Raw genomic sequence first — 25,483 nt, 5'->3', positions numbered from 1 at the left:
CCATGCATATTAGCATTTACGCACTTGTTTACAATTCCATGAGATATTTGACTGGGAGAAATCTGAATAATTCATGCTGCTGAAGAAAAGGGATCGTTTACTCCCCCTAAATGTTTCAGAGCCATTGACTTGATCAGCAATAACTTTCAATTGATGTGTTTAAATATGCAACTTCACACATTAATGGTTTGTTGAAGACAAATAGATTTTATGCATCTAAAAACATAACTGAAATACAAGCAACATTTGTGAGATGTACAACAAAACTGTAAGCTCTTATAACCTAAGGTCACACTTTCACTTGAATATTATATACACCATTGGGAGACAGCTAGCATAAACCACACAAGGACCTTACAGGAAATGAGGAAATGTGCAATCCTTTCAAGTAGGAGGTGAAGTCTTACGTAATATATGGATACACTGCTTTTGCTACAGACTTGGAATACTGAAAACAAAGGAGAAGAAGAAAGTGAAAATGCCACCTAAGGAAAAGTTTCTATGTGTCTGTTGTTTATTTGGTTGTTTGCTTATCTCTTGAGAGTACAAGCTCCTAGAGTTCTTCCGTCAAATATCAGTCTTGCTTCCAAAGAACAGGTTTCCTCAGGGAAAACAAATAAATCCTTCCACGAGCATAGAGCTGGGAATAACTGAAGGATGACAGAGAAGCGTGCAGAGTGTGAGTTTTCATATGAATGCTGTCAGAATAAATTAGGTGTGGTTCGGAAGAGAGAAACAGCAGTAGCTCCAGAAAGACACTATTTATGGAGTTAGAACTGACAAGCAGACGAGAAAAAAACAAAAAACAAAACATGAGTACGTGGTGTGAAGCTTGGAAAGCGGCAGCCTACAGGGAAGAGACTGCATTGTAGAGCAGGACACAGAGCATGAAGGGGCTGTGGAAAAAGGGAATTTCAAAGAGCAAGAGTCAACCTGAAATAAAAATATCAGGCAAAGGGGTCGTGAATGTCTGGAGATTCGCAGCAAAGGCAGAAAAGACCTTGTTAAAAGGATTGCTGGTTCAAAAGGGATAGAAGGGACTTCAAAGGGCATTTGGAAGCATACAAGCTGTAACACAGAGAAGACAGCAATCACAGGTAGAGACACCCAGATCAGAGAATCAGCTTTGAAATGCTGGCAGGCATTGGTCAACACAGCTTATACCGCTTATGTGGGAGGTAGACAGCCACTATAAATTCTCCCATGAGACGAGATAAATCATTTAAAACTAAACAGATCTCTCTATAACATACTTCTAATCCATTCTTACATTCACGTGACATTCGTAGACAATTTGGTTATTGTCAAATTATTCCTTCTCATTAAAGCTATCATCTAAAAGCCCTAATCAATTTAACACCTCCATCAGAAGCTCCTGAGTAGAACTTTTTGCCGCTTGATGCCATGATGCTTGATAATCAGGCTACTTTATTAGTTACATTTATATCCTTGCCTAACAACTAAAAAAGAGTTAAATAATTACACCTAAAAACGCACAGTTACAGAAAGCTCCTTTTTTCTGTGGGAGCTAACAGATTTGCAAGAGTTCAGAGAGACAGGGGTGATTAGCTTACCCCCATTCCACCTGCTGTAGATTTTCCTTATCTTGTCAATTCAAGCCAAGAATTGCTCCATAGTAGCCAACCACATATATTATTTCTGGCACAACACGAAGAACAACATGGAACATTTCCATCTGGGTTCTTCATTGCCAACGGAAGAATTCTTGAGCAAATATTTTATGCTCTTTCAGGGCTCGTTCTACAGCAGATACTTATTCATTCACTCATCTCATGTTTATTGAGTCAAAATTTGCAATCTAATAAATACTGTGGAGTTTATTCTTTCCCCAGCTAGGATCTGGGCTCCCATGCTACGTGCAGCTCCTATAGGTTCCTAAAACTACAGATCAGCAAAATATAAATGCTGCTGGCAATGAGAGGCAGGATATAACTTCTGGATGGGAAATCCCAGAAGGCATCATGGAAGAAGGAAAGATGGAACTGGCTGGAAGTCCTTCAAAAGGCAGAGGCATGAAGGAAAGTAACACCTGTGTGTTGACACGTAGAAAGAATATTCCAAAGGGCAAAATTTAGAAAGCAAGTGTTTAAGTAAGAGCCATTCAAGGTTGCCCAGAAGGTAGGATATGCGTGGGGAAAGGAGAACAGATAACCTGTCAAGGCTAACAAAACAGGGCAAGCCTTCCTCAACAACAGAGTGTGAATTCTCTTTAGCATGCAATACAGAGCCAACAAAACCTCCTGAGCAAAGCAGTAACTTTAATAGAATAAATCTTAATGCTTTGAATGAACTGGCAGGGGCGTCTGTGAGCACAAAATCCAGTAAGTGGACTGTTCTAACAATCCAAGTATGAAGTGTTATCAGAAATAAGACGTGAATAAGTAGTTTAAAAGCTGATGGCATAATCATTCCTTTTTGTACCCAGCCTATCTTTATGTATCAAGACACAAAACATATTGCTAATAAGCAACCAGAGATCTGGGAGGAAGGTCAGGAACAAGTGCAGAAGAATGAAAGGCAAAGGGCGATCAAGGCAGGTGTTATATATGGTCCAGAAAGACTACGTCCTACAATGGCCAACAGAATTTGAAAGAGGAAGAAAACTGGTGACAATGAAGAGCTAGGAATTAATCAGTGGGTGGAAGAAAGAGGAGAAGCAAAAATTTAAACTCCTAATTAAAGAAATTTGAAAAAGATATGAGAAAAGACTTGTTAGTAAACAGCATACAATGAATTCTGCAAATACTAAGTGTGACAGGACTTTCTCATTCAAAAAAGAACCTGCCTGAGAAATATTCAGATAAACAGGAGAAAATCTAGTGTTCAGGGCTCCAGAATGATAGAAAATAACTAAGAATTAAATAGATAAAATCCAGTAATGGCTATATGTTAAGAACTATTGATAATAATAAACAGTTTCTGCCCCCAAAGAATTTATACTCTCAGGAAGAATCAGGCAGAATTAACATGCAATTAAAATGTAATAATGATTTTAACTAAGGAATGAACTAGGGGCTGGCGCTGTGGCACAGTGGGTTAACACCCTGGTCTGAAACACCGGCATCCCATATGGGTGCTGGTTTGAGACCCAGCTGCTCCTCTTCCGATCCAGCTCTCTGCTATGGCCCGGGAAAGCAGTGGAAGATGGCCCAAGACCTTGGGCCCCTGCGCCCATGTGGGAGACCCGGAAGAAACTCTTGGCTCCTGGCTTCGGATCAGTGCAGCTCCGGCCACTGCGGCCAATTAGGGAGTGAACCATCGATGGAAGGCCTCTGTCTCTCTCTCTCTCTCTCTCTCATTCTCTCTCTGTGTCTCTGCCTCTCTTCTGTGTAACTCTGACTTTCAAATAAATAAATAAAAATTTTTAAAAAAGGAATGAACTAATTATAGAAAAGTAAAGGGAGACCCAGAGTGCATGCGTGAGTTATAAAAGGTGCCAGGAAACCATTTTCCCTCTTCTTATTCACTGAATTGTTACATTGCTTTTGACCAATCACCCCTCTTACACTAAGTTCATATGTTTTGAAATAATCAACCATGATCACAAGCTCTGGTGTAGACATGAGACCCTGGACTAACCAATGAGAGAATCACATGCCCCAGCAAATGGCTGCAGGTGGGACAGCAACCAGGCCATACCAACCAAATCCACTCCAGAACTAAACTATCAACTATCAAGAAAGAACCTCCCCCTCCCTCTCAATGCAAATTTGAAGGAAGCGCTTGATGCTGATTGGGTGATTTTCAAAACTAACCGCAGATCACTGGTCCGGTTTGGATGGTGAAACAGGACTCTTCTGAGATGGTTTATCTGGGCTGTGGAAACAGGAAGGGCAAGTGCTACAAAGCGATTTTTCCAGCAACGTGTGTAGCCTCTAATCAGCAAATGACTGTCCCATTCTATTTATAATTTGTGGCCAGGTTTGGCACTCAGGATCCGTCATAAAGGTTTATCTTTTCTCAGGACTTACAGAGTAGATAACCAATTCCAGAAACCCTAGAGGAGACGAGGAAAATTCACCAGCTGTGGGGTTCTGCAGAACCACCCTCAGTACCAAAGTCTGTATTAGTGAGGGTTCTCCACAGAAACAGACCAGAGAGAACAGTGGAAGCAGTAGCGTCACCCAACCGTGAAGACTTGTAAGCCTGATTCTGAAAGGAAGGCTCAGGGGCTGGACACTCAGAGGCTGCGATCCTGAGTGAATTCAGGATGATCTACTCGATGTCTGCTGATTTTGGAGCACGCATTTAGTCTGGTGGCTACCTGCCGGCATCCCACATGGGAGTGCCTGGCTCCGGCTCCTGACTCCAGTTTCCTACCAAAGCAGCTGCTGGGAGGCAGCCATGATGACGCCAGTGACTGGGTGTCTGCCATTGGAAGACCTGGACTGCACTCCTGAATTTGGCTCTAACTCTTTCTGAGCCTTTGATAAGTGAACCAGCATATAGAAGCTCACGCTCTCTCTCTCCCTCTCTCTGCCTGTCTCTCAAATAAATGAATTTTAAATTTTAAAAGCATATTTAAAAAATACCTTCATAACAATAGCTAGGTTCATGTTCAGACATAATATACCAGAACTAACCACCATCTCTACACCATGGATTGAACCCATATGTCCTCCTCAGCTTTATTCACAACAGTCCCAACTAGAAACAATGCAAACACCCATCATGAGGTGATGATCAAATTACAACACAGCTATACAGGATACCAGTGATAACAAGAACACAGTATTGACCGGCACTGCAGCTCAATAGGCTAATCCTCCGCCTATGGCGCCAGCACCCAGGGTTCTGTCCCGGTTGCCCCTCTTCCACGCCAGCTCTCTACTGTGGCCAGGGAGTGCAGTGGAGGATGGCCCAGGTGCTTGGGCCCTGCACCCCATGGGAGACCAGGAGAAGCACCTGGCTCCTGCCATCGGCTCAGTGTGGTGCGCCGGCCGCAGCGCGCCGGCCGTGGCAGCCATTGGAGGGTGAACCAACGGCAAAAGGAAGACCTTTCTCTCTGTCTCTCTCTCACTGTCCACTCTGCCTGTCAAAAAACAAAACAAAAAAAACAACTAATGTGGCCTCAGCCTTGTATTCATTCAGTTTCTCTCCAGCACCCCCCCCTTCCTCTTTCCCACTACGCTCTGCCTTTATCTCTTGAAACCTTTGCCGAGGGGGCCCCCAGCTGCAAGGGAGAGGTTTATGTAGCAAAACATAGAACTCAGACCTGCAACAGTTCTGTGAATGAGTCTCAAGGTGAATCCACACTCACTGGCACACAGAGGTAACTGTTGGCTCTGGCCAACACTGACTTCAGCCTCTGGGGGACCAGGAACCAGAATATTCAGCTAAACCTCTCCCAAATTCCTGACTCACAGTGTGAGACAACAAATGTTGTTTTAAGCTTCCAAGTTTTTGAGTATTTTCTGTGGAAAAAAAAATGCATAAACAGTACACTAATCATATGTGTATTTCAAACATGTGCAGTTCACTGCACAATTAAGAATCAATAAAACTGAGATTAAAAATAATGGAGAGGAAAGGGAGGGACAAAGAGAGGGAAGGGTAGGGTGAAGAAGTGATGGAGGGATGAATAGAGGGAAGGAGAGAGATGGGCAGAAAAAAATTGAGAGGAAGAAAAAAGATCATTTATGATAATTAAACCCCCAGGACTATGGCAAGAGTAAGAATGGGAAGGAAGACCTGACACAAATGCTAAACTTCTTGATAAACATATTTTTTCGATTTTTTATTTATATTTTTTTATTTCTAAAAAGGGGAATTTTTTCATGTATTTCATCTACACAGTTTTATGAACATAATGATACTTCCGACCCTACCCTCCTTCCCTCCCTCCCTTCCACTCTTTTTCTTTTCTTATTTTTCTTTTAATTTTTATAATGGCATACTTTAAATTTTCTTTATAATCACAAGCTTAACCCTCCACTAAATAAAAGATTCACTGAGTATGGGTAGGAGGAAGATGGGGGGGTAGAAGCATCATATTTCCAAATCTGTATATATTAAATGCATGAAGTTGTACTCCTTAAAATAAATTTTTCAAAAAAAAAAAATCAACAAGTATTAAATACAAAAACAATTGTTCCTCAGGAGTCTAGACCAGGGCTATAAACTATCATCAAATCTCAAAATGTCAGTTTTTCTCATATACCTTTTTTTGTACTCTGTATATTAGTTACCACAAATCAGGGAAAACATACACCACTGTACAGTGTTTGGGGAAGAGACCACAGAGGATGGTTTACTTAAGTTCTTGAGCCTTAAGAGGAGGGATGCAGAACAAGATTCAAGTTTAACAGGCTAGAAACAGAACTAAGTGACATTCAGACCCCACCTCGCGACCCGTGACATGGAAATGGGGCAGCAGCATCCTTTTTAAAGGGCCTCCCTGGGAAGCCAGGTGTAGCATGAGTAAAGGAAGCACCTGCACAGCACTGTGATGCATCTGAAGGTATCAAGGAGCGTGGACTCCCAAGGGCACAGAGGAAACCATTCGGCAGAAAAACACTAGAAGAAGATGCAAACAAGGGGAGAGCTGCACAGCCATGTTTAAATGTGATTGTAGGAAGGACTGTTAACTAGTCAGAATTTAATTTGGAATAGAGACAAGAAATGATAGGACACAATATCCAAATCAAACACAGGTGGCCAGCGCCACGCCTCACTAGGCTAATCCTTGGCTTTTGGAGCCAGAACCCCGGGTTCTAGTCCTGGTTGGGGCACCAGATTCTGTCCCAGTTGCTCCTTTCCAGTCCAGCTCTCTGCTGTGGCCCGGGAAGGCAGTGGAGGATGGCCCAAGTGCTTGTGCCCTGCACCTGCATGGGAGACCAGGAGAAGCACCTGACTCCTGGCTTCAGATTGGCGCAGTGCGCTGGCCCTAGCAGCCATTTGAGGGGTGAACCAACGGAAGGAAGACCTTTCTCTCTGTCTCTCTCTCTCACTGTCTAACTCTGCCTGTCAAAAAAAAAAAAAAAAAGGCAGGTAAAACTGTTATATTAAGGGTAGAGTGAAAGATTTAATCCTAGAAACAGAAAAGAGTCACCCTTCCCTCTGAGACAGGAGTGGATTACATATGCAAAATGGTTTACATAAAACACAGTTTGAGTCACTGAGAGGAGACTGAAGAGGAGTGGGAATTCAGAAGCTGGAAGCTGAGTAACTTGATCTTCTGTATGAGTTCACTCAGCCTATCCCCTTTTATTGCATACTCACCACCTGTTCTCTCCTCATTTCTTACAAACAGAATGCCTGTTTTATTCGGGTTTTCTGCCTCCTGAGAAGGTAATCCTATCCCAAAACAGCAGGTAAATCCGGAATACTCTCAACCCATTGTGCTTATCTCATTGTCTTGCCAATGGCTTGCCTAGGGAGAGACAGGTAACCCACTCTGGAGCAATGACAGACACGAGTGGAATCTCGGGAGGGAGAAAGACCTGAGGATTTTTTTATCCTTAAACCAAGACATGAGAAAACAGCATTACATGTTATTCCATTCAACCTTGTTCTGTCAGGACGCAATGCCTGGAACAAAGCCATCTTATGACCTTGACAGAGGATAGCCTAAGGACTCAACTAACTGGGGATAGCAGAATGGAAAACCAGAAAACACACCGTTGCTTAATGACATTGTTAAACCAATGAATTAACCAAACCTGGAAACCCTTACCCCCAATAAATTTGTTTTTGCAGTTTGCAGCTAAAAGTACTCTAATTCATTTATAAGGAAAACTAACTGCAAAGGATGTTTACAAGTATGATGCAAAAAACAAGTTCATTGTCAAATAATTTGGAGTATCATGCATAATATATCCTTATATCACCTGAAAATCCTGTTTAGCTATTAACAGAAAATTTTTAAATTGAATTTATTGCCTTAAGTGTTCAATTAAGGAGATCTTTCTGGTCTCAGGCATGGCTTAACCCAAGAGCTCAACTGGTATAGGGTCTTTATCTCTCAGCCATACCTCCCTCCTCACATGGTGTCAAGATGGCTGCCAGCAGCTCCAGGGCTACATTGTTACTGGTGATTTTCTCAGTAGCCCTAAATAAATCCTTGCATTCCACTTTAAGTGGATAGGTCTGTATGTGCCCACCCCTACTGTGTGGCTATGGCTCTGGATTACAAGGGTTGCCTGGTACCCAGGTACTTCAAGAAGAAACTGAGGAGTGAGTCAAAGAATGGCACAGAGTGGGCAGCAAGTGTTTTACTGAGAAAGCAAAGATACATACTCCACAGAGTGGGACCCACTCAAAGGGGAGTAGCCCTATCTCTGAACTGTGTTTCAGATTACGGGGGTCATTTACGGAAAGGAGGGGTGCATTCTGATAAAAGGAGGACACATTCTAATAAGGAGAAGGCATATTCCTGGTTTTTCTGTGAAGTAGGTGGAGATTCCTGAAATTTGGCTACAACTCCTTTTCACCCCTTATTTGGCCCCATGTTTCCTGACATGGAGGCTGACAAGCGTGTCATTCAGCATGCTACGGTGTCGCAATGTGTGTGTAAGGAGCTCAAGGTCAATAAAGGTCAGCCAGGGCCCCTAAACTGGTTTGAGCCTCATCTATTGATCTTCAGAGCAGAGTGAACCAAAGCCTTGTCCTGTGCACCTTGAGATCACAGGAACTACCTTCAGGTGGCTCGACTGCTTCCTCCACTCCCAGGTCTCAGCCAGAGTGACAGAATTACCCTGATTTGTCAAGCTTAGTTTTAAAGACCACTGCAGAGTTAGAAGTTGACTCACATCTGACCTTGGAGACTGAGATGGGACAGATGGGGGAAGGGGTGCAGGAGCAGTAAGCATCTATGGAATTGTTTCACAGGGAACTCTTTGTTGAGGAAGGAGGAACACAGGGCAGGTACAAACACTAAATATTCATTCTGACTACCCAACACCCCTCACAGTGCTCTTCCCTAGAGACGACAACTGAAAGGTTGAGTCACTGCATCTATGCTGACTCCAGGATCTCTAGGGGATAAACATCATTCCAGACTCATTCTGGACAAGAATCCTTGTGGTCTAGCAGCCTACATGACAAGTGCAACCCACCCTCTGTTGGACAGGAAGTGCTTGCATCCCTGTGTTCCTATGAATCTTGCATCAAAAAGAGAATCCAACTTCTCCATCATTACAAGACTTCAAATCACTGAACTTTCACTCTATTCGATCTCATAAAGCAGAAAGAGGGTCCTCTTATAGTGAAACTGTATTATTCTGAATTTCTGATTTAGGTATTAATTCATACAACTTTGTCTCCTGCAGGACCTTACTGAGGTATAATATAATATAGATATAACATAATACTCAGATGAGGTGTGCTATATTTTACACAAGGAGACAAAGAGTACTTCCAAAATTTCCAAAAATCTGTCAAAAATGGAATTGAAAGATAAATTTGTTTTGCTGTATAAAAATTTGAAATCTATGTATATAAAGGGGCTTCAAAAAGTTCAAGGAAAATGTGTCTTATGAAAAAACTATAATAGTATATGTTCCATAGTCACATTCTGAGTATTCAAGTTTACAACTTCAATATATGAATTTTGGGAGGATACAACCCAACCCATAAGACAGAACCTGACTCTGTCCTAGACACTGTGGGGGAACAGTAATACAGTCATATCCCTGTTTCCTGGCACTTACATTCAAACAGCCATTAACAATGGTTATTTAACTACAAGTACAACATGAAAAGTAAAAATCATGAAAGCACATAATAAGGGCACTTAACCTGGTCCAGTGGTTCTCAAAACTGGAAGTAATTTTGTTCCCAGGGAAATGAAGACATTTTTGTCATCACAACTTAGAAGTACCAGCAGCTAAACCTCCTGCAACACACAGAGCTCCCCCTAAAAATAACGACCTGGTCCGAAGAGTCACACTGCCACTGTTGAGAATGCCTGGCCTACTCAGCAGAGGCAGGCAAAGCTCCCTTGACCTGACCTTACTAAGGAAGGCATAGAAACAGCAAGTGTGCAAACTGTGTTAGCAAGAACCACTGTTCATGTGAGGAACTGAAGGACGGCAGAGTACTGAGTGCAGAACACTGACAGTGAGGGGCAGCCTGACATGAGGCCAAGTGCACGAGACCCACAGCAGCTCAACCATGCGAGCCCTGGACTGTGGGTTTTATTTCAAAGAGTGATGGTGAAACAAGGGGTAGAAATGTTCAAAAGAAGGTGGCAGGGGCCAGCGCTGTGGCGCAGTAGGCTAAGCCTCCTCCTGCGGCGCCGCCATCTCATATGGGAGCCTGTTCAAGACCTGGCTGCTCATTTTCTGATACAGCCCTCTGCTACAGCCTGAAAAAGCAGTAGATGGCCAAGGTGTTTGGGCCCCTGCACCCACATGGGAGACCCAGAAGAAGCTCCTGACTCCTTGCTTCGGATCAGCTTAGCCCAGCTCCAGCCACTGCAGCCATCTGGGGAGTGAACCAAGAGATGGAAGACCTTTCTCTCTGTCTCTCCTTCTATTTGTCTGTAACTATCTCTCAAATAAATAAATAAAATCTTGGAAAAAAAATAAAGGAGACAGCTCCTCCTTTAGAGATTGGGGGGGGGGGTAACTCTCCAGGAGCTGCTAAGAAAACAGATGGCATTTGTGATAAGTGAGTTACAGCAGGAGAAAAGGGGTTTCATGGAAAATTTGGGGGTATGGAAGATCAAGAAGCAGTAAGTACTATTTTGCCTTTGGAGGATCTAGTAATCCTACAAGTCTACAGCAAAAATTGCAAAGGATGGTGAAAGAGGAAGAAGACCCAGGAAAGGATAAGAAGTTACACTGTAAGTCAGTGTCTCAAACTTTAAAAAAAATCAAATGAAGAGATTTCTGCTTTGTCTAATTATTTTGTTTCAGTGGTGGAGAGACAGAGAAACAAAGATGCCCCAAATATCTGCAACAGTCAGGGCTGGGCCAGGGCCAGGACACAGAAACACAATCCAGGTCTTCTATTTGGGTGGCAAGGACCCAACAACATGAGCCTTCACCATCTCCTTCCAGGGTCTGCACTGGCAGGAAGCTGGAGTCCAGGGAAAGAGCCAGGAAATATACCCATGCACTCCGATGTGTGGCTGCCAGGCCAAATGTCTGCTCCAAATGAAGAGCTTTTTCATTTTTTATTTTTTTTACAGGCAGAGTGGACCGTGAGAGAGAGAAACAGAAAGATCTTCCTTCCATTGGTTCCCTCCACAAATGGCTGCTATGGCCGGCGCACCACACCAATCCGAAGCCAGGAGCCAGGTGCTTCCTCCTGGTCTCCCATGAGGGTGCAGGGCCCAAGCACTTGGGTCATCCTCCACTGCACTCCCGGGCCACAGCAGAGAGCTGGCCTGGAAGAGGAGCAACCGGGACAGAATCCGACGCCCCGACAGGGACTAGAACCCGGGGGTGCCAGGGCTGCAGGTGGAGGATTAGCCTAGAGAGCCGTGGCGCTGGCCCCAAATGAAGAGCTTTTAAAAGTACAATTTCTATATGTCCAAATATTGTAATTCTTAAGTTTGGATTTAGGTCCAGAAATTTTTACTTCTTCCAAAAAAAAATTCCAGGTGATTTTAATGAAATGATGAAGGTTACACTTGGAAAAATTCTGCCAAAATGTAACATGAGCAAATTTTCATTCTAAGTGCCTGGTGGCAATGGAAAGGTTGAGGGAGAGGATGAGACTGGGAGCAGAAAGTGCAGAAAGGAGACAGAAAGGGAGAGATTTTCCATCCACTGGTTCATTCTCCAAATCCTCACAACAGACCAGGCTGGACTAGGCCATAGCCAGAACCCAGATCTCAACCCAGGTCTCCCATGAGGTGGCAGCAACCCTTATTCTTGAACCATCAGCAGCAGCCTCCCAAGCTTCATTAGCAGGGAGCTGGAATTGGAAGCGAAGTTGGGACTCAAACCCAGGCACTCCAATATGGGGCATGGACATCCAAAGTGGCATCTTAACCACTGTGCCAAATGCCTGCCCTGAGCAGGCACCAGACACTAGTGCCACACAGCCTGGCTCCAGAAATCCACACTCTAGGCCCATACACTGTGACCTTCTTCTTCCTCAGTTGTAGAACTCACCACACAAAGAAGGACGTTCATTCTTCCACATTGTCTTCCACAATAGCACAGACACAATACATGCTAAGCACACAGCAGAGATGTGCTGAATTCTCTCTATAAGGAGACTCCAAAAATTTCCTGAAAAATAAATGGAATTGAAAAATGTTTGTTTTGGTGCCCCCAAAAATTGCTGAAATCCACACCCAGATTTTTCATAATACGCATTTTCTGAAGGTTCTGAGAGCCCCTCATCTCTATGGATTTCAAGCTCCTTGTTCACCAAAGAAAATTGTGTCTTTGAATCCCATTTCTCCATGAACTTTCTGAAGTACCCTTGTATAATTAAACCATGAAACAAAGGCAGCCTCTTGTAAAAGAGCAGAGGAGGTAACCTCTGTTGAATCCACCAGTATATAAGTCTCAGCAGGAAGGGTTTGGGCAAAGCTAAAAAAAAAAAAAGAAAAGGAAGGAAGGGGGTAGGGGATGGGGAGGGAGGGAGAGAGAGAGGAAATGATATCTCAAAGCAAATTGGAGCAGAAAATATACATTTTTCTATTCCTAGTTTGCTGGAAACTATTACATTTCACTGTCTTTACCCATAATTTGGTGTCCTGTGCTGTTGAGGCTCTGTGATTCAGAAGCCCTGGGTTTCTGTTGTTGTTTTTTTTTTTTCTTGGCCCTGCATTTAATTCATTTTGGAATGTTACAAAATCCATCTGTTCTCTCAGTCTCCTTCTCTGTTTTCCACCAAATAGGAATCAAATGCTGATCCACCACTAAAATGCTTAGAGATCCTTGGGGTGAAAACATTATCTAACCACAAAGGACGACTTGACTGCTGTGCTTGCAGGCAACTGCTAAAGAGACTTCCAAAAAACTTAAAGCTGCAAACTCGCTGTGTGGAAAAGCAGCAATCGTGTATATGAAAATTTTTTCAGTCACTAAAAATTCTAAACAAATTAAGAATTTCTCAGTCTTCAGTCACTAAAAATTCTTAACACAAGAATTTCTGAGTGTTCATGTGATATAGTTGTCACTGATGAATGATATTCTTCAATTATAACTAAGAATTCAAACATGCTTTACTATCCTATTGGTACTGTGTTCACATCATTTTCCCATTTTGACAATCTAAGACTTTGACCTTTGTCTTCATGATTCCACACAGTTGGCCAAAATATTAAAAAGCACAGCATTATGAGAACAAATGTCATCTGACTTGTCAAATATTAGAATAGGCTGGGAAAATGCAGTACCTGTTCTCTTATGGAAACCATGGGGGCAGTTTCCTCAGTGCCTCTGATAATGGTTATACCTGGTCAAAGCAGGTGTTACATACAGAGATCAAGAACTTGGTGGAAGCAGAAGAGTAGGTTTTTTTGTTTTTTGTTTTGTTTTTTTTTTTTGTTTGTTTGTTTGTTTGTTTGTTTGTTTTGAGCCACCCACATCCTAGGATGCATAGTGTTCTCTCTTCCTGGGGGAATTAAAAAAGACATCATCTTCCTTCCTTGAATGACCATTTCACGCTCATTAACTTTGTTTCTAATTTGCTCACAGATTCATTCATTCATAGCCCTCTGCTCAGTAATGACCACGCAGCACTGTCTCTCTTCTTTCTTTTCATTTTTTAAAAATTTTTTATTTATTTTTTTGACAGGCAGAGTGGACAGTGAGAGAGAGAGACAAAGAGAAAGGTCTTCCTTTGCCGTTGGTTCACCCTCCAATGGCTGCCGCGGCTGGCGCGCTGTGGCCGGCGCACCGCACCGATCCGATGGCAGGAGCCAGGTACTTATCCTGGTCTCCCATGGGGTGCAGGGCCCAAGCACCTGGGCCATCCTCCACTGCACTCCCAGGCCACAGCAGAGAGCTGGCCTGGAAGAGGGGCAACTGGGACAGAATCCGGCGCCCCGACGGGGACTAGAACCCGGTGTGCCGGCGCCGCAAGGCAGAGGATTAGCCTAGTGAGCCGCGGCACCGGCCTGTCTCTCTTCTTTCTAATCTCACTCCATGAGTGACGTATGCAGACCCACTCATTTAAACAGCGTGCTCTGGATCACTCTAACACTGCCGTTCTGACCTCTCTCTTGAGCCCCCCCCCCCGCACTATCTGATATTTCTTCTTGGATATCTAGTGAGCAGCTCAAATAATACAGCCATGTGCTGGACAATGACATTTTAGTCAGCACTGGGTCACACATACAATGGTGGTCCCATAAAATTATAATGAAGCTGGAAAACTCCTACCACCCAGTGACATGATTGCATTACTCACAGGGCTGTGATGGTGCTGGTGCAAACCCACCTGCCTGCTCTGTGAACAGTATAACACATGTCACTGTGCACAGAATATAAGACTTGATAATGATAACGAATAGCTGTTACTGGCTATGTATTCACTGCACTATGCTTGCTGTTAAAGTACACTCCTACTTAGACTTAAATTTGCTGTAAAATAGCATGCTGCTTATGCTAACAGAGCTTTATCCATCTTCTGCATACCAAATCTCTTGATCACATCGTTTTTACTGGTGCTTGATTTAATCTCGAGTTATTTTGTTTAGCGCAGCCATAGGAACAGGAGGCTACACTATATAAACCCTGGAGCCTGAGTGTGTAGTGGGCTATACCATCCAGGTTCGTGTAAGGGCACTCAGTGATGTTCCTACAATGAAGAACCTGCCTAACGCTACAGTCCTCAGAACGTATCCTTGCCACTGATCGATACAGAGTTGCAACCTCACAAGAATGTTCTGCTTTCCTCCCAGAAGAAATCACCACACAGTTGTCACCCAGGAGCTCAGACAAACTCTTTAGGCATGAGATTCGATTCTCTGTTTTTCTCACCACACCCCAACACACAATTCATTAACAAGCTCTATCAAAATCATTTTAAAAGTCATCACATGATTTTGATAGAAAGGGGAGGGTTCTGGGTGGGAGGGACGGTATGGGGGGAAAGCCATTGTAATCCATAAGTCGTACTTTGGAAATTTATATGCATTAAATAAAAGTTTAAAAAAAAAAAACTTAAGCAATACAGCAAAAGCAGTGTTAAGAGGAAAGTTTATAGCAATAGGTGCCTACATCAAGAAATTGGAAAGGCACCAAATAAATGAGTTTTCAATGCATCTCAAGGATCTAGAAAAACAACAGCACACCAAACCCAAAACTAATAGGAGAAAAGAAATAATTAAAATTAGAGAAGAAATCAATAGAATTGAATACAAAAAAATACAAAATATCAGCAAAACCAAGAGCTGGTTTTTGAAAAAATAAACAAAATTGACACCCCATTGGCCCAACTAAACCAAAAAATTGAGAGAAAGAAGACTCAAATCAATAATATTAGAGATGAAAAAGGAAATGTAACAACACACACCACAGAAATAAAAAAATCATCAGAAATTACTACAAAGAACTGTATGCCAACAAACTGGGAAATTTATCAGAAATGGATAAATTCCTGGACACATACAACCTACCTAAATTGAGAAATTTATGAAGACATAAAAACCTAAACAGACCCATGACCAAGATAGAAACTGAATTAATAACAAAGGCCCTCCCAACAAAGAAAAACCCAGGACCAGAAGGATTCACTGCTGAATTCTACCAGACATTTAAAGAACTAACTCCAATTCTTCTCAAGCTATTCAAAACAATTGAAAGAGAGGGAATCTTCCCAAATTCTTTCTATGAATCCAGCATCACTTCAATTCCTAAACCTGAAAAAGATACAATAGAGAAAGAGAATTACAAACCAATTTCCCTAATGAACATAGACGCAAAAATCCTCAACAAAATTCTAGTCAATAGAATCCAACAACACATCAGAAAGATCATCCACCCAGACCAACTGGGATTTATCCCTGGTATGCAGGGATGGTTCAACATTCGCAAATCAAGCAATGTGATACACCACATTAAGAAACTGCTGAACAAAAACTATATGATTATCTCAATAGATGCAGAGAAAGCATTTGATAAAATACAACACCCTTTCATGATGAAAACACTAAGCAAATTGGGTATAGAAGGAACATTCCTCAACACAATCAAGGCAATTTATGACAAGCCTATGGCCAGTATCCTATTGAATGGGGAATAGTTGGAAGCATTCCCACTGAGATCCAGTACCAGACAGGGATGCCCACTCTCACCATTGCTATTCAATATAGTACTGGAAGTTTTAGCCAGAGCCATTAGGCAAGAAAAAGAAATCAAAGGGATACAAATTGGGAAGGAAGAAGTCAAACTATCCCTCTTTGCAGACGACATGATTCTTTATTTAGGGGATCCAAAGAACTCCACTAAGAGACTATTGGAACTCATAGAAGAGTTTGGTCAAGTGACAGGATATAAAATTAATGCACAAAAATCAACAGCCTTTGTATACATAGACAATGCCATGGCTGAGAAAGAACTTGAAGATCAATCCCATTCACAATAGCTACAAAAACAATAAAATACCTTGGACTAAACTTAACCAAGGATATCAAAGATCTCTACAATGAGAATTACAAAACTTTAAATAAAGAGATAGAAGAAGATATAAAAAATAGAAAAATCTTCCATGTTCATGGATTAGAAGAATCAATATCATCAAAATGTCCATTCTTCCAAAAGAAATTTACAGATTCAATGAGATACCAATCAAAATACCAAAGACATTCTCCTCAGATCTGGAAAAAATGATGCTGAAATTCATATGGAGGCACAGGAGACCCTAAATAGCTAAAGCAATCTTGTAAAAAAATAAAATAAAATAAAATAAAACCAATGCTCAATTCTCAGCTGTCTTCTCCCTTCAATTTCAGCAGTGTTTGAAACAGTCTTACCCCTTGTTAAGGCTGCATTCACTTAATGTCTGGCAAATGCCAGCATCAGCTTTTCCTCTTATCTCACTGGCTGCTCGTTCTCAGTCTCCATCACTGGTTCCTCCTATTAAAGAGGATGTGTGCTGGGCTTGAGTCCTCAGACCGTGTCTCTTCTCTTTCTGCTCCTGCGCCTTTGCAATGATCTCATCCAAGGTTCATGGCTTAATACATCATCTACATGCTGATAATTCTCCAATTCATAACTCTAACTGGACATCACCCTTGGCTGCAGATTCACACACCTGAACACCTACTCTATAACTTCACTTGTATATCAAGTAGGCACTTTAAGTCCCTCTGCCTCTGAGCTCTTGATCTTCCCTCCCATCTATTCTCTTCCTAAAGTCTTCTTTAATTCAGTGCATATCAACTCAATCCTGCAGCAACCTCACCTGAAATCTCTCTGTTGTATAAACATTCAAGCTGTCAGCCTAGCACACTGCACCCCCCTGTACAAACTAGGCTTCCTATTTCTCTACAGTTATCAGCTCTTATACAGATTATTGCATTAGCCTCCTAATACGCCTCTTTGCCCTTGTATCTGGCCCTCTTCAGTCTTTTCTCAATGCAGTAGCCAAAAGGCCATGTTAAAACGTAAGTGATCCCGTCAAACCCTTGGAACTGCATCCCTTCTCCGTGATAGAAAAAGCCAAGGCCCACAGGACGGCCTGCAAGGCCTTAGCTGATCTGGCCCCTTCTGACCTCAAACTCTATTATAAGCCACATCCACTGTATTCTTGTCATTCAAATACTTAGGTCTTCTCTTTGCTCCTGGAATCTGCCAGGCACACTCCCACCACAGGACTTTCGTACTTCAATTCCTCTTCTTACCTCACACTTTTATCAACTGTTCACATGACTCAGTCCTTTATTTCCTGCAAGAAATTTCATTAAAGTCACTGCTTAAAATTATAGCACTAATGCTTCCTTTTCCTCTTTTCTGCACTATCTTGGTAGCATTTACTGACCTTTAATGTTTGTGAACTTACTTCTCTGGAATTGCCTCGGCTTCTTTGTGTGTGTGTGTGTGTGTGTGTGTGTGTGTTTGAGAGAAAGAGACCGTAGACCATACTGAACCATGTGTGTGTGTGTGTAAGAGAGAGAGAAAGACCGTAGACCATACTGAACCATGTGTGTGTGTGTGTAAGAGAGAGAGAAAGACAGTAGACCATACTGAACCCTGTGTGTGTGTGTGTGTGTGTGTAAGAGAGACAGTAGACCATACTGAACCCAGTGTGTGTGTGTGTGTGTGTGTGTAAGAGAGAGAAAGGAGACAGTAGACCATACTGAACCCAGTGTGTGTGTGTGTGTGTAAGAGAGAGAGAGAAAGGAGACAGTAGACCATACTGAACTCAGTGTGTATGTGTGTGTGTGAGAGAGAGAAAGGAGACAGTAGACCATACTGAACTCAGTGTGTGTGTGTGTGTGTGTTTAAGAGAGAGAGAGAAGGAGACAGTAGACCATACTAAACTCAGCCTTAGACCTAAATGCAGGCAGAATGGGTCTCTCATGTTTTCCTGGTCAGTTGCAATTGGAAAAGGATGTTCACTACATCCATGAAGCTACCTGCATCTGGATCCACATGTTCCCCTTTTCTTGGAACTTTGGATGAACTGTCCATTATCCAGCAAAGCTCACACACTCCATTTATTCAGTAAATCCTACTTCCCTCATCTGCTTGGAAGCAGTGTTGCATGATTCTCCCAGCTCTTGCCTGTATTACCAAATTTTCCTTCTGTACTAGATTTTCCTAGTGGCCCGTAAGTATGTCATTATGATTCCCACATTAAACAAAAAATTTGGTGTGATCTTAAACACTTCTCAAACTGCTATTATAGTTAGATTCTAAGCAATGCTTTGTTAATGGCAATTGCTACCTCTGTTTTTGCAAATGAGTATGCCTACAGAGACTTTAAGTGATGTGCATAAGGTAATTCAGCCAGTAAAGTATGAGCCAGAATTTAAATACAGGACTTAACGACCCCCAACCCCATGTTAATAAACTTTTCTATACTGCACTGTCCTAAAGCCCTATTTCTTATGTGATATAGAATTTCATGGAAAGGGGCTTTCGTTTGCAATATATCAATCACTTGAAAGTTATTGTACTTAAGACCACTTTAATACATGCCATGATCGTTCTCCTTTTTCCATAATACACAATTCTTTGTATCTACTACTTCAAAATTGCATCTGCAATACAGAACACTTGTTTATACCTTCACTACAACAAATATTTACTTGCCTTAACACCCCACCTTACTCATTTTACCATTATTATGTAAGTGCAATATAGTCATGAAGGCTGAGATTTGTCTTTCAGTCAACAAAGGTCACAGGTTTGCACTCTGTGAAAATGAACCATAATTCACACTTTCATCAATTTCTCCACACTTTATTTGGGAAATAGCCAAGCATGTATTAAGATGTGTACTAAAAATATTCCAAGCCCCTCACCTCCCTTCATCCACTGATGACATTGATTTCTGCTTCTCAGCTGGGAGGCAGGAACAGACATTCTTGCTGACACCTCACCTGGGATGCATAACCAGCCCCGGTGGAAAGACCAAGGCTAGAGCTGTCCTTTCTGATCAGGTCCTTCCCTTTGCTGCTTCATACTTGGCAACAGTTCCCCAGCACTGGAGTAACACTGATACACTCCTGATGACAAAGACGAATACCTTCCATTTTGGAAAAAGAAAACTTTTGAAATAATGGGAATTCCTGTGGTCTGGAATAGGCACCCGTCATTTGGTAGCCTTTGCATTCCCCATCTCAGCATCTGTATTTGTGCTGAGCCGTGAGACACGAGCCACTGCCTAAATTCCTTGTTCCACGGACTGGAGAAGGCTGAAAGATGGCTGTCGCCTGCCTTTCTCTCATTGTAGCACTGAACCTTTCCCGGATTTCCAGGAATTCTGATGTTCAACAGAATATAAATATTTCTTAAAGAACTAAAATACTGTAACACTTTGTTGCCAGTTTATCAGATGTCTTCATGGACAGGTGGTGTAAAAGCTGCATTAGAACCCTTCAGCAGGGAATGGATTATGGCCAGAAAGGGTACCAGTACCAGTCCAGGCAGGTGAAATGAGAAACACAAAAAGCCAGTCTGGTCTTCTCCACAGCCCTCATAACTGGTTAACTGGAGGAAGGTAGGAGGAAAAGAGGAAGGGAGGAAAAGAAAGAAGGAATCTGTTTCCATATGGCTCAAGCTAAGTCCAACCTAATACTCTAACTGCTTAGGTGGTTCTTGTTCCCTCCTGGAAACACACACGGAGCAGATATCTGACTGCATGTTTGGACATGGGCATCTCCCGGCCTCCCTGTCTCACAGGGATGCTGCTGGACAACAGGGTGGCCTCAGATCACAGCAACTGTGAGATCTACTCAGTTTACTTATGGAACACAGCTGAAAACATCGCACACGGAACGACATCTCAGCCACCACAGACTCACTAGGCTCCTCTACAGACAGAGATGTCCACTCAGACGCGACCTGGGGAACCTGCTTTAGAGCCCTGACTTGAAGCTGGTAGAGCACCTCGCCTGGAGAGCCTCCACCTACACCCTCGAGGTCTCCCAGCACCAGCTGTGGGTGCGGAATCCCGAGAGGCACTCTCTTCCCAGAGTCCCACTGGAAGATGCGTGCAGCAGCTGCCTTTCCCGAGATTCACAACAAAGAAACAAGGCAAGCGCATTCCTGCTTGTAAAAGTATTTCAAATGTAAACGGGGTCTCAGGAATAACACACAAATTACCTAATAAGTACACTACATAAATATTTCTCTTAACTAATAAAAAGATTTTAGCAAACAAAAGAAACTATATAAAATTTTCATGGAAATTCAATGAACTCAAAGATTTCTTTTCTTGAATCTTCCTGAAACTAGTTTTCATTTTTTAAAAGTTCCTTGTGATTTTCAATAGTTTTTAATGTTTATTTACTCAGTTTTATTTATTTGAAAGGTAGAAAACAGAGAGACACAGAGAGCTAGCTTCCATCTGCTGATTCACTCCCCAAATGCCTGAAACAGCTGGGTCTGGGCCAAGCCAAAGCCAAGGACCAGGAACTCCACCTGGGTTTCCCACATGGGTAGAAGGGGCCCAAGTCCTTGGGCCATCATATATTGCCTTCCTAGCCACATTGGCAGGAAGCTGGATTGAAAGTAGGAGAGCCAGGACTCAAACTGGCACTTAGATGTGGGCTGCTGGCATCGCAGGCAGCACCCACAGTGCAGGCCCATTCTGGCCCTTTTTTCCCCATCAAGTCCACGTAGAAATGACCATTCCATCTCCAAGAACTACCCCACCCAAGCCATTGCAGACACCTAAGACCTCAAAAGTAGTCATGAGTTGTCAGTTTCTTCCCCAGCTAAACCATTCCTAGACCTAAGCTTCTATAGAATTACTGGCTACTTGCCCAAAGACCAAGTGGGTATTTGCATACCTTGGACTTCAATGTGCAAAGGACAAAGCAGTGCCTTAAATTCTAGAAACTTAATCTGGTTTCTTGACATCAAGGGAATTAATTCCAATGGCTGTGTGGAGGTCACACAAGCCTGATCACTCCCCAGGTGACACTGGAAAAGGCTTCGACTATGTTAACCTCTGTTTGCCCAGCTCATCTCACCTCTTTACTCTTGCCGAATCATCTAAGGATTCACAAGCAACTGGCTGTAAGGAGAAAAGATCCTATATGAACACTCACGTTGTTTTTGCTGTTTCCTTCTTTCAAGTACATTGAAGAGGACAGGATTTCACACAGGAAACACTGAATGATAATATTTGGAGGAAACCTGCTGACTTCGTAAGACACAGTTGGCCAAAATTCGGCTCAGAAATACCCAGGGAAGTAAAAGCCTCCTAGAGTTACAAGGATGAGGTTTCTGCAAGCAACAGAGCCCTCTGTAAAAGGCCAGGGATAAAACTGCTTACAAGGGGAAAAACGGAAACATTCGTGAGGTTGCAAGCAGCTCATGGAAGTGGTGCACAGGTGTGCCAAAAAATGTGCGACTCTGCAAGGAAGGGAGGAAGAAGGGGCTCTCAGGTTCTTGAAATGATAGTAAGAGAAAGGAGAAGGCGAAAGAGAGGGATGTGGACAGAGAGAAGACAGAGAGGAACATGAAGGCAAAAAGACGTAGTAACTGTCCAGGAAGGGATTCAACCAATTCAGCCCTAGACCCTACGGCTGGGAGGTTAATTTTTTGATACGCCTATGGAAAGGATTGTAGATGAAAATCCTTTATTAAAGTACTTTTGAGAGTGTTCCTGAAATTGTCATTAACATTATTGAGGTCATGGAGAATTGTCACTTGTTTGCTTTCCTAAAGACATAAGCATGGGGCCGGCACTGTGGTGCAGCGGCTTAATGCCCTGGCCTGAAGCACCAGCATCTCAAATGGGCACCAGTTTGAGACCCAGTTGCTACACTTCCCATCCAGCTCTCTGCTGTGGCCTGGGAAAGCAGTAGAAGATGGCCCAAGTCCTTGGGCCCCTGCACCTGTGTGGGAGACTGGGAAGAAGCTCCTGGCTCCTGGCTTTGGATCAGCGCAGCTCCAGACATTGCGGCCAATTGGGGAGTGAACCATCGGATGGAAGACCTCTCTCTCTGTCTCTCTCTCTCTCTCTCTCTCTCTCTCTCTTTCTCTCTGCCTCTCCGCCTCTCTTTGCCTCTCCTCTCTCTGTGTAACTCTTTCAAATAAATAAATAAATCTTAAAAAAAAAAGAAAGACTAAATGGCAACCTAGGGTCATATTTAATTAGGTGGAGAGATGAGATTTAAAAATCCAAGTATTATGGGTTGTGATAAGGGGCCGTTGCCTACGACCTACTCAGTTTTTTTTTTTTTTTTTTTTTTGCAAAGGATGCTAAGTTGTAAGGGGGAATGGGATATTGAGGTGACTCCTCCTGAAGCTTATGAGCCAAGGCTGAGGGTAAACATACAAGCACTAATAAATCACAAATTCTGTAAAGGCATACCCATGATGGTGCAAGAGCACACAGCTGGGGTATTTACTCTGCAGGCGATTATGAAGGAATGGGTGGCCCAGAGGTGAATGGGGAACACAGAGACTAAAATGCAAGACCAAGACTTGCCCTCAACTAAACAGAAACAGCTTTGGCCTCCCCAGATCTTCAGAGAAGGCTGAATAGGAGACATGGGGAGTGGCCTTTAGACTTGAAATATTCCTGTCTGGAACCAGCAGATCTGTAATCCAGCATTTGAAACTGGCACAGAGCCCAGCATCCAGCTGACAGGTGTGTGGCCAGAAGGGCAAAGGAAGGCCTGTTGTATGTGAGATTTTACACGCTTACTCCTAAGACTCTGTCCCTAATGCGATTTTCAGATGTCCAGTCACTGCCTCCACTCACTCCTTGCCAGCAGAATTAATTACACTAGTAACTACTGGTCACATAGCCAGGATGTGATCTCAGAAGCCTCTGAACATCAAAGAGATTTTTCTAGAGCCCTCCCTGAACCATTAGAGAGTTTCATTTTCAGTAATTTTATTAGTGGGCATTTGGGTTTGGCTAAGTGGTCAGAGCTTGGCCTACCTTATTTAGTCCCAATAGGAATAGAGATGAACTGAAATAAGGGTTTATCTTCATAAAGCTGTGTTAAGACCTTAAACATGTAATGTAGCTAGGAGAGAGCAAGGACAAAAATCACTGCTGGACATGAGGCAGTTCAACTTCCTTTAGTTTTGTATGTAGGACCTTAATTCTAAGATATCTCATATATATATATATATACACACACATATATATATCATAAGACATGTTCTGATACACACAAATATGCACATATATACATATATATGCAGAGTCTGTCATGACATATATGACAGTACTTCAAAAAGTTCATGAAAAATATAATTAAAAAACAAGTTTATTTTTTACAAAAAAAAATTTACAGCCATGCACAGCTTTTTCATAATATGCATTTTCCATTAACTTTTTGAAGACCCCTTGGTATGTTACATATATACATACAAATATATGCATATGTTTGTGTGTATTGTGTGTATGTATGTATATATGTACATATACATATGCATATGTATATATATATAAACACTATGCACTACATGATAGGGAATACAATGAGGGTTAGAAATGAGAGAAAGCAATGATGTGACCTAAGAAGTTAACAGAGTCAATTCTTTCTGTATGGGGGATGAGAGGGAGGCAATGCTGTTTTCACACAATCCTGTAACACTGTGAAATAGCATCAGATGATTCTATGCCTGTTAATTCTTGTTCATACACAGTGCCTCAGTAGGACTGGAGCATCTGTCATTTAACAGGAGGAAAGAACCAGGAACAAAGGAATTTTTCAGCTTGAGAGTTACAAAAGAAGCCTTAAAAATCCCAACTCAGAAACCAGGCCTTCATTTGGGAGAGCCAGTCTTTGTTTCAAGAAGAAACAATTTGTGTGATTTCAAGGAACTAAGGTATAGGACAAAAGATTACATTATTGAAAGGTAACCACAGCACATGAAAAGATGCTGGATAAGTCAAAATAGCTTTTCATCACCTCAGGGGGAGAAGAAACACCTTACCTGGACAAGGAAAGATGCCAGGGAGGAATTAGGAAAGGGTGGAGACTGGTACTATCCCTACTTCTTTTCTTCAATTAGGTATTAAAATTTCAAAGAAGGGAAAGAGATGTGCAAATAAGTTTGCAAATCTCATGTGAGAAAACCTGAGAGTAAACTACTTTGCACAAACTACCAAGGCAAGAGATAAGCTCAGAGAGGGGAAAATGGAGGCACTAGGAAAAAAAACCTGATTGTTCCTCAATTTGGACAGAGCTACCTACACAGAACATCATCATCATCATCACCATCACCATCAACGTCATCATCATAACGCTCTATCTTCTTTTCCTCTATCCTGCTCTACAACGTTGGAATTGGAGGGAATATTTATTCTAGTCTTGTATTTCAGTGAAAAGTTAGTTCGTCTAGAGAAACATCTCCATTTTCTCTCCAGATCCTTCTTATTTGTCTCCATGGGAGGAAGTATGAAGCTGTAGTTGGAATATGCTTTGGTCCCCAAACTCCTGCAGATGTTTAAACCCAAAGTCATAGGTTAATAGAAGGAAAGTTAATCCAATTATGGTCATTGGAGCTCCTTATGTCAGCTGGGACAACCCCTCAGAAGGTAATTCTTGAGAGAAGGTTGGTTATAAAAGCCTGAGTTTGGTCAAGCCACTGTCTTTCACCTGGCTCACCATGTGAACCTGCTCCACCCACATTCCACCACTGCCACCACCCTCACAGAGGAAACCATTGTGGTTGCTCAGGCTTAAACCTGAACTTTGAAAACTGTGAATCAAAATAAAACTCTTTACTCTGTAAGTTGACTGTCTCAGGCGTTTCAATTTAGTAACAACTAATCAATACATATGGCTTGTTTTCCTGCTAATTTAGGAGAGGGACAAAGCACTCTCTCAGGAAACTCTGTCTCTGGGACAAGGGAGGCAGATTCTGTGGGTGTGGGGCTTGAGAGAGATGTCCATGCACAGGAATAT

At 42.4% G+C, this 25,483-nt stretch overlaps 1 long non-coding RNA gene across 11 annotated transcripts in view; it reads right to left on the bottom strand.

The window, feature by feature from the left end:
- Positions 1–25,483, bottom strand: part of LOC149124939 (uncharacterized) — a 201,166-nt gene that overhangs the window by 46,417 nt on the left and 129,266 nt on the right. For 8 of the 11 annotated variants that reach the window (XR_016211759.1, XR_016211752.1, XR_016211756.1 and 5 more), the window contains one exon: positions 12,087–12,206. This is a non-coding gene — a long non-coding RNA (uncharacterized LOC149124939). Of the gene's footprint in view, positions 1–3,776; positions 3,838–12,086; positions 12,207–21,655; positions 21,935–25,483 lie in introns of those variants that run through there. The other 3 variants (XR_016211755.1, XR_016211754.1, XR_016211762.1) reach the window with 2 other exon arrangements.

This window comes from Oryctolagus cuniculus, chromosome 8, assembly GCF_051225735.1.
Source record: "Oryctolagus cuniculus isolate XC-2025 breed Fujian yellow rabbit chromosome 8, ASM5122573v1, whole genome shotgun sequence".
Lineage (NCBI taxonomy): Eukaryota > Metazoa > Chordata > Mammalia > Lagomorpha > Leporidae > Oryctolagus > Oryctolagus cuniculus.
This window is presented reverse-complemented; position numbering and strand designations above follow the sequence as displayed.